This window comes from Phoxinus phoxinus, assembly GCF_949152265.1.
Source record: "Phoxinus phoxinus genome assembly, chromosome: 17".
In the NCBI taxonomy this organism is placed as follows: Eukaryota; Metazoa; Chordata; class Actinopteri; order Cypriniformes; family Leuciscidae; genus Phoxinus; species Phoxinus phoxinus.
In genome coordinates, this window is record NC_136892.1 from 30,451,307 (window position 1) to 30,462,108 (window position 10,802).

Sequence of the window (10,802 nt, forward strand, 5' to 3'; positions counted from 1 at the left end):
TGCGTGTGTGTGTGTCTGTGTGTGTGTGTGTGTGTGTGTGTGTGTGCGCGCATGCGTGTGTGTGTGTGTGTGTGTGTGTGTTTGTGTGTGTGTGTGTGTGCGCGCGCATTTATGAGATTATCAGAATGTAAACATGTTGCTGAGTATGTTGGTATTAATGCATAACACACTACCAGTGTCTGCAGGTACGCAGGGAGGGTTTGTGCTTGGTGTGTGTGTGTGTGTGTGTGAGGTGCATGTCAGGTGGACACGTGCGGCCGGCTGCCAACATACTTTTGGTTTGGAGGGAGGGCTGGGTGGGTGTGAACTTTTGTTTAGTGTGTCTCTCTCTCTCTCTCTCTCTCTCTCTCTCTCTCTTTCCCTCTCCCTGATTCACGACACACCTTCTGTGCAAAACGCAACTCCTCTGCTTATCTCTCTCCCCCTGTCGCTCTCTCTCTCTCTCTCTCTCGTCTGTGTTCACTTTCACATGTTTGAATCGGAGGATAGCAGTCTGTTTCCTGACACGCAGAGACTTCTCTCCAAGAAGCAACTCCACCAGCAACACCTAAAGGTCAGCAACCACTACTTTCTGTCTCTCTGTCTTTCGCTTGAAGTTAGTTTCTCTCAGTGCCTGTCTAACTGCTCCATCACTGTCTGTGGTGAAATGTAAAGGGTTTGTGATGGCATTTTTTTCAGCTCGTCTTGTGCATCTGTCATGTAAAGAGCACTAGATTCTGCGGGACCCCCCCTCCCACCCCCTCGTTCTCACCGTCTGTTTAATTAGAAAGTCTAATACAGTAAAATGAGATGACAGGGCAGGGACAGGGGTCTGATGCTATCTCAGCATCACTCAGTGTTGCCCTGCAAGAGAACTGCAGTTTAAGACAAATCAGGCTGCGACCAACATTATCCATTACGCCACTACAGCGACTAAACAAAAAATGCATGAGAACCAAATTAAAATATGAGGAAAGTTTACATAATAAGTTAAATTATCTGCACTTGAGAAAAAAAAACAACAACGAACGTATTCTGACTTTCATTTGAATAGCATAATATTGCAATCTCAAAAACGCAAGCTTTTTTGTAATCGTCTCATTCTTCAAGTCAGTAATGTAACGTACATATACAAAATAATGGTTCTGTTTTGTAAGGGTTTTATTATTGTGTATTTTTATTGTGAACAGTATAAACATTCATTGGAAAAATGACTATGGTACATTCAACAAAGTCAATTATTAACTTTCTAAGATTTCTGAATGATTTTCAACATTTCAAATGTTAATGTCTTCCACTATTTAAAAAAATAAAAAGATTCTTTAAACGAATGTAAATATGAAAAATTTACATTTTGAACATTCTAAAGAAAAAAATCTTTGAATTTTATACATCTTTTTTTTTTTTTGGCAAGATAGCTTTGAAAACACTGCTCAGCATGTTTCCACTATCTGCTGTGACTTTTATTCTGCGGAAACTTCACATACGATGAAACTGTGAGCAGTGCTGGCCATGTCTAAGACGGAATACAGGAAACATCATTCATCTGCTCTCTTTGTGAACATAAGCCGAGACTCTATCAAGAATCTGGAGGATTAAATGCTGAAGTATTCAAACATGTAGATTCAGTGCACTCGGGTACACTGTGTGAATACAGTATCCACACACACACACACACAGAGAGAGCGAGAGAGAGAGGGGGAGCTTTGTTCGGTGTGGTCAGGGACACCGTATATCAGGTGAATGGGCAGATGACCGCCGGTCTCAATTATTCATTCATTTTAATTGTGGCTGTGACGGGTACCAGATTTCCTTTCAATGCCAAGCAGCAGCTTTCAGATCCATCACGGCATGTTCGAGCAGCCCTGATTAACCTGACATTAACAGGCCGTGATTACATAAAAACTCCAAACCTCGGCGAGCGAGCGAGAGAGAGAGAAGACGCGGAGAGCAGCGTGAGGGAGTGGGGTTATGCCGGGATACGCACCACACCTTTGTCTGTCGAGTCACTAGGACAAGGTTTATCAAAGTTGAACCTGATCCGAAACAGTCTTTTGTTACACGGCAGATACTTTTACACTGGCGTGTTCTCAAACATTAGAGAGTGTGGTGCGCTCCACGCGGGAGGGTGTGGGAACGAGGTAACGAGAACAATGATCGGGATCTCAGTGCGGTTCTAGATCACTGCTTGGAAAAGATACAGAACAGATCCTACACACACATAGAGAGACTACAGACATACACACAAACACAGCTCAGATATTAAATGTATAAATATATATATATTAAATACATTAAAATAGCTATAATATTCAAAATACACACCCAGTGTTGAGAATGTATACATTCAATGTTTTTTTTAAGAAGTCTCTTCTGCTCATCAAGGCTGCGTTTATTTGATTTGATCAAAAGTACAGTAAAACAGTAATATTATGAAATATTATTGCAAATGTGAATATATATATTAAAATGTAATTTATTCATGTGATCAAAGCTGAATTTTCAGCATCATTACTCCAGTCTTCAGTGTCACATGATCCTTCAGACATCAGTATAATATGATGATTTGCAAACATTTATGATTATTATCAATGTTGAATATGACTTCATATTTTGGTCAAAACTGTGATCCTTTTTTTCCAGGATTCATTTATTTGAAATAGATTATTTTGTAATATTCTTAATGTCTTTACTGTCACTTTTGATCACTTTAAATCATAAAAGTATTAATTTCTAAAAAAAAAACTAAAAAAAACTTCAGCTTTATGGTAATCTGTCAGTATGTCCAAATAATAGCTTGTTTATATAATTTATAATGTCGAAGACGAATATGGTTTGACTGACTGTCTGGAATAGAGACTTGATGTTTAGTCACTGAACAAAACAGATATTGATGAGGAATTGTGATGTGAGCAGATATAAATATTGATTTACATATAGTGTTGCTCATGGCTGGTGCAAACACATTGTTTCTTTTTGGGTCCAAATTGCTTAATATTAAAATAATAAAAAGAGTAAAAAGAGTACTTTACCCGATAATTCAGCTACTGAACATAACATTTTGATTCAATGTTAAAGAGTAAAAAAATCATTCAAAATTAACAATGGGATATCAGAACTAAAGATTATCAATGAAATATGGACTTTTGCATTCCATACATAATGATTAATTGAGTTACACAGCTCTCTGTAATACTTGATTCTGATTGGTCACACGTGGTATTATGCAGTAAAAGATGTGTGTGCATCATGACGCTAAATTGAATAATTTATCGTTGTCCCAGGCAACCGATGTCCTACATATATGAGCTAGTTTCATTATTGCAAAAAAAAAGAGTGAAATTATTTAGTCAGATCTATTCACCAAATCTTTCAGTGCTAGTTTAGTTTCATTATCACAAAATAAACCCCCTCAGGTTGAAACAAACCCCTCACATCATCCTGTCAGGGTTTATTAAGTGATAATAACCAGCGGATCATTTCTTTTCATTTTGTTTAACAGTTGTGAGAGGAAATCTGTGGTTTGATGTTGTTTAATAGAGACTCTTCTATGAATCTCTGTGTGTGTGTGTGTGTGTGTAAGCAGTGAATCAATCTAATAAAGAGTAAGTTTGTCCAGTTTGAGAGAAAGTTAGGGGATTCACATCCGCACACACACACACATGTATGTTTCTGATGACACAGCCGCCCAACAGCACACTCAAACAGAGAGTGAAATAGTGCCTGCCTATATGTCATTCGCTTTCCTCTCTCTTCAAAAAAAAGCATTTGTGGTGATTTAGGTAACGCTTATCTGTCAACCCGTGAGGACTGCCCTGACCTCACCTTTACACAGAGAGAGAGAGTTAAACTCTCCATAACAACTTTCTTTTCTGCTGCATAAAACCGTTCACGACTGAATCTTTTCTGAATAACCATCTTCATTCAAAAGTTAAACGGTTAACCCTGGATACTCACAGCCATTGATTTAAGTGTCTGATGTCATAGCATGTTCATTTTCAATAGCAACATGTCACATGGTCATGTAATTTCACTATCACTATGGTCACGGTGAGTGAGCTGAGCCGCTATTTATAAAGTGTGAGCGGGGATTATATGATATATCTGTAAGAATTCAACAAGTGTTTTTCTTTAGAAGCTCCTACACATCACAAGGACACATGACTAATCGCCCATAACAAACAGGAAATTAACCACAAATTTAGGTCAAAGTCTCCAGAAAGAAGAAAAAGTTGTATGCGTCTACAATGACTCTCTACAGCCAATCTGTTTAATAGAAACCAAACGTATTAATCCAAACATGATCATAATCTGATCTAGATAGACATTCTACAATAATTACTGTTTAACAAGACTTTACAGGTCTTTATCTAGACTTTATATACTTTATAATATAATCTGACTTATATTAGACTTTAATAACAACATTTTACTGTTCTATCACTATACCATATTATAATTATATTGTATTGTAACTGTACCAAACCTGATTCGACATTACTATAATCTGTTTAATTTCTAATCTATGACTAGACTATACTATAACCAAACCTGATCAGACTATACAATAATAATGTTTAACATCTAGACTATAACCAAATTATATTAGACTTGCTTTACAAAACGTAACTTTACTATTAGACTAGTCTAAAGCTATTCTTTACTCTAACCAAACCAGATTAAACTTATATTATAAGCTATAACATACTAAACATAACTTTTGTATAACTAAACTATACTTCATTATTCTATACTTTATCATACTAAACTTTAATAGACTTTACATACTATAAATATTCTGTCCTATAGCTAGACTACAACTAAACTAAACTATACAGCATTTCCAAGCGTCTTCTCTTCTCCAGCTATATTCCTTCCTGTACTGTGACATCAGCTGACATATCTTTCTTCTCGTGTAAGCCTGATCTGTTAGATTTCAGCGTTGGGCCGTGTGTGTTTGACTGATTTCCTCTGGTCTTCTATGAAAAGTGAGTGTGACGTGAGAGCAGCTGATTGAGGAACATCTAAACTCCTGTAGGTGTTTCCTGTGTGAGAAGAGTCACTGTAACCAGTGGCAACTCCCAGACTCTCTCCTCTCTCTCTGTTGCTCTGGGTAAATTACAGAAGCCCAAACACACACACACACACACAGTATTATTGAGGGCAACGCACCACAACACACCTTTACGTAGAGAGACCGAGCTCAGTTAACCACACACACACACACACAGAGAGAGTGAGAGGGAAAGCGGGCCGTTTTGTAATGTTGCTGTAAGATTTTGGTTTTGAAACTGGGTCCACCCACTGGTGTGAGAAAAGAGGAGAGGCACAGAGGAGGGGTGTATGGAGAGAAAGACAGCGATAGAAATGAGTGTGTGGGCTATCACTCACTCACTCACTCGCTCACTCGCTCAGTTTAAAATAAGGACACATTGATCCACCCACCCTAACCCCACACACACACACACACACACACAGAAGAGTTTAGGCATCACAGCGGGTTGGACTGACAGTCGTGTTGTATTGTGTGACCACAGGAAGTACACATGATTGAGGAATTATCTCAGTGTATGGTGGCTGCTTGTTATCCAATAGCCGATATGTATTACAGAGCAGTGCGGCCGATATACTGCAAACATACAATGAAAAAAACACATTTTACACAACATTTATTCCAAAATAGACGCACACATACACACACAAATATATTTATAAAATAATTGAAAAAGTTGACTAGTCGCTGATGACGTCATTGATGAGCAAATAAGCCTGAACCTCGAGCTGAGACTCGAACACGGGTTGTCTTGTGCTCAGCTCTGGCATATTGACACAGCGCTCCTACACGACAGCTTATTCTGATCAGTTCTTTTGTCTTTGGGTCGTTTATATTTCTCACAGATTTCTGCTCGTTCTAAATCAGATTCAGATAAAGTGACATTACATTTATATGAGTGCATTAGAGAGAGAGAATGTGAGTTCTAGCCGGCAGCGTCTCTACTAATAGTGAAGCTCTGGGTTTTAGTTACTAAGAAATATTTGCTAGAACTTTTCAGATTCTAAGCTATTTTATTGATAAATCACAAAACTAAGTTTACAATATATTTCTGCAGTACTGAATGATTCTGTGAGTGATCTTCACGTGATGTGTGCGCTGCTGTCTGTGTGTGTGTGCGCGTTACAATCAGCAGCGCATTAGTTTAGAACAGCGATTAACTTGCGTGTACAATAAAGTGTTTAAAACGTGCATTCACACGATCAATTTTGAGCATCAAGATGGTTTAATGAAACACATCTTGAGGAGCGCTCTCATTTATTAGTCATTTTAAAGGAAACAGAGTGTAAAAGTGGACTTTAAAGGTGTATTATCCTGTTGCGCCCTCTATAGGCTACGATCAACAACTAGTCAATGTCAAGCTTAAAGCGTCATGGCAGAGCATTAAAGTCGACTAGTCTGTTCAACCCCTAATATATACAGTATATAGTATAAACATAAAAAAATTGTAAATGATAATGCATTTCATTTTAGAACACACTTATTACCAAATCAACTCATATGTCAAATTAAGCAATATTATTTGTCTGGTTAATTATTCTGTTAAATATATTAATCGTTCTGTTAATTGTTAATAAAAAAAACATTTATTATTTTATATCGGTCCACCACTACATACTTTTTTTTTTTTTTTTTGGCATGCTGAATATCCAGTGCCATTATACATAGAGATTTCAATGAACTGTGTGCGTGAGTGTATGCGTGCGATATGCGCTTGCATTTTTTAGCATGAAGCGACATATGTGCATACAGTTTGTGACTGATCACTATGAAAGCTTGCATCTTGTGTGTGTGTCTATGTGTGTGTGTGAGCGCGCTTTGACAGACATCTGTCTCCTGTGCCCTGCAGCCTGGTTGGTTTTAATTAGGTAGAGCCAGAGGGCCTGAGGGCAGACAGGGGCTAGTCATAATCACTCACACACACACACACACACACACACACACACACACACACACACACACGGGCCAGCCTCCCCCTCACAATCCTCCACAAAAATGTCCTTTCAGAAGGAGCATCTCAAAAACACAAAAACACACACCCTCACACACTCCATCTGTCGCAAACACGTGTGAGATCTGTGTTTTACATGCATGATTAGTTCGATTAATGACATATTAGGGGATATACATTACACTACATTTGAGCTTGAGAGATGGAGTATCTGACGTCAAGTATGTCGCAATGACCGGATTCACATATGAACACCGGCACAATGCCGTAATCACCAACAGGATACTCTGGTTTTCCTTTAAGCCGCAACTTTCTGGGTTGAAGGTGTGTCACTTACAAAATAATTGCTAAAGTTAATTGGTTTCAATCATAATCATCTGTAATTCCTGCAGCTTTAACAATAGAGTGTCGTGTTAACAATGTCTACGAATGCATGAACTAACAAAATGTACAACCTTCAATACAATAGCAAAAAGTGTCAGCTAAATGTAAATGTCCATGTTTAATGTACAATTTATCTTTTATGCATTTCGATAGCCTTGCACAACAAAACTATATTTCCCATCATGCTCCACTAAAGCAATTAATGCTTGAATCATTATCGATATGTAGTTCTCTCTCACACACACACACACACACACACACACACACACACACACACACAGACTGACTAGCCTGACCAAGACAAAAACTTTCTTATTAGCAGCAACTTCCATAAACGATCACTATTTCTCTCTCTCTCTCTGTGTGTGTGTGTGTGTGTGTGTGTGTGTGTGTGTGTGCGTGTGTGTGTGTGTGTGTGTGTGTGTGTGTGTGTGTGTGTGTGTGTGTGTGTAGAAGATACCAGATAACGCAGATGAAGCCGACCAAAAGACACAACACATCCAGTAAAAACAGGAGCTGATGTGTGGAGGGGTTCACAGATGACCTTGTCGCATATTTTGGGCTCTCTGTATGTGTGTGTGTGTGTGTGTGTGTGTGTGTGTGTGTGTGTGTGTGTGTGTGTGTCGTCCTTGGATGGCTGTTTCCCACCCTAGTTGGTGGGTTTGTCTGTAAGTGGGCAGAGATGACAAATTTTTCCCACAAGGCCACACCCTTGAGCGCCAAAGCCCCCACTCCCACAATACATCTGTGCACGCCGTCCCAAATTGCAAATCCAAAGGCTTAAGATTTCAAACTGATGAATTTATGTATTAAACACACAAGCAACAGTAATAGAGATTTTTGACTATCAAACTAGAAACTAGAAAGGAACATCTGACCTTCCCTGAATTGAAGCATCACAGGGTCAGCGAACACACGAGGCTTTGTATGAGGAGGATGTCAGTCGTGTTTCTGAACGAGTCTCGTCTTTGTCTGAATGCTGCTGTGAAAAAACAAACAACACATCAGTTCTCACTGCATTCTGACTGATGCAAAACACATCGGAGAAATTTGATGCTAAACAGGGTTATTATAGTTCAAACTAAAACTAAAACTTAAAAAAAAAAAAAAATTCGTTACTTGAAATCAAATAAAAATTTCCTGAAACTAAACAAACCTTAATTTTCATTTAGTTTAACATGAAAACATTTTTTAAAAAGAGACAAAAACACACAATGCCATCGAAGAACCATTTCTGGGTCCTCAAAGAACCTTTCAGTCATCACTTCTTAAAATAAACTATTTTTTTCTTATTGTGGAGAACATTTTAATATTTTAAACAAAGTGTTACCAATGCAAGTTCGATTTAATGCGTCATTGCGTTACCATTTTCAAAATGTGTCAAGCATGTGAATTCATAACACAACACAAATCCCTGACACATTCTCAGTGTTTTCACAAATTGCTTTTCATGGTTTAAAAAAAAACTTTTATTTTGTAGTTTAGTTAGTTAATTCGTTTATTTTTAAAGATATAAAGTACTTTGATTGAACTGCCAATTTTTACCCAGAAAAGCAACTTTTGACAACACAGAGAATGCATCAGGTACTTGTGTTGTGTTATAAATTGCGCTTGACACATCTTTAAAGACGTAACTCAAAATACATTCATTTTTCTTAGAGTATAAAACAGTCTAATACAGGAATCTGTTTTAATGGACGTATAGAATCACCTGTCTGAGGTTTCTATGACAACTAACTAAAATATCTTCAAATAATGTGTGTGTGTGTGTGTGTGTGTGTGTGTGTGTGTGTGTGTGTGTGTGTGTGTGTGTGTGTGTGTGTGTGTGTCACACGTCTCCATAATTAATTTGTCCATTTCTTCACATTCACATCTTGCATTCGTCACGTTCTCAGCAACACAAAGAAATGCTAAAGCGCTGGCTTTGGTATAAAGTAACTGTGCTCGTTAAAAAGCAGGTCATGATGAATCTGTCATAAATTACATAACTAGGTGGATTCTTGATGTCATTTAGGAAATCCCGTCCGTGTTAAAGCGTCGAGTCATGATTTAAAGAGACAGATTCGGGGGGGAAATGTCACAGTGCCAAAAAACACAAACGAGAGAGTCTGTAATAGTTTTATGTCTTTTTGAAACAATAGATTTGAAGGAAACGCACTCCCTCTCTCTCTTTTCACACACACACAAGCTCTATTTCTGAAAAAGTACCGCCATTTCAATATGTATCTGTCTCACATATTGTACTTTTGTTTGCAAATGTTGTCTGCATTTCTGAAGTGTTAAGAATTGAATTGAACTGATTGAATGGAATTGAAACATTATGATTGTGACAAAACATCTTTGATTATCAGAATCCAAACATGATTTGGGGACATTTTAAAGTTCACATTGATTGTAGCTTGAGTTTAATTTTTTTTTTTTTTTTACTGAACATTGTTATCCTTGACAAGAGAGATTTCGTTATAAAATGATGATAAAATAAGATCTCATTGGCATTACATTAAAATACAAATATAAGTGAAATGAAACATTGACAGCTGTGAGTATTATTAAAGGATGAGGTTGTGCATCTTCTCAATGTCCAGCTTTAAACAGAAGATAATAAACATTCATTAGACGGATTAATGCATGATATATGCCAACATCTACATACCCAGAGGTATATCTAATAATCTAAAGCTTTCAGAAGAATCACAGAATGAGCTGAAAGGTGGGGAAAGTGTTCTGTGACACAGAAAGTGCTGCACAGTCACATGTAAGTGACTTTAGATATTACATCACATGTAATAGGCCTATTTAGACATATTTTGTTTCACCTAGACATAAGGTGCTATGATAAAAACTAGCTTGTATTCCTTTTTTGCACACATTCAACTACACTACACTACTACACAACTCGAGGTACTTTAAATTGGAAATTTAATCCAATTATGTATAATATATGATAAATTATGGAAACCAAATAGAATTAATAGAATTCAAAAAAGCAAACCTACAGTATGTGTGTCGGTGTGTATATATATATATATATATATTAATAAACTATATATATATATAAAGTTACATATATAAAGAAAATGTTTAAATAAAAAAATAATAAAGAAAATATATGATATAAAAAATGATGAAGAAAATGTAAATGATTAAAATATATATTATATATTAAAAATGCTAAAGAAAATGTATATTACTAACATATATTAATATATATATATTTATATTAAAAAAATGATATACATATGAAGACTATATATATATATATATATATATACACATTTTAAAGAAAACTATATTATTAAAATGTATTACATGGCTTGGTTAAATTCTAATGTAGAATGCGGTCTGTTATTTCACCGTTGCCATGAAAAACAGAGCGTTGCCATGGACACAGTGTTCTTCAACGGAAGCAATACAGTCGTTTTTAAATCAATAAAC

The 10,802-nt window shown here is 36.7% G+C and overlaps 1 protein-coding gene across 1 annotated transcript in view; it reads left to right on the forward strand.

Annotated features, from left to right (window-relative positions):
• Window positions 1-379: 379 nt before the first annotated feature.
• Window positions 380-10,802, forward strand: part of zbtb7c (zinc finger and BTB domain containing 7C) — a 29,755-nt gene continuing 19,332 nt past the window's right edge. The window contains exon 1 of the mRNA XM_079584981.1: window positions 380-553. The gene's annotated coding sequence lies outside the window, so the exon portion shown is untranslated. The remainder of the gene's footprint in view (window positions 554-10,802) is intronic.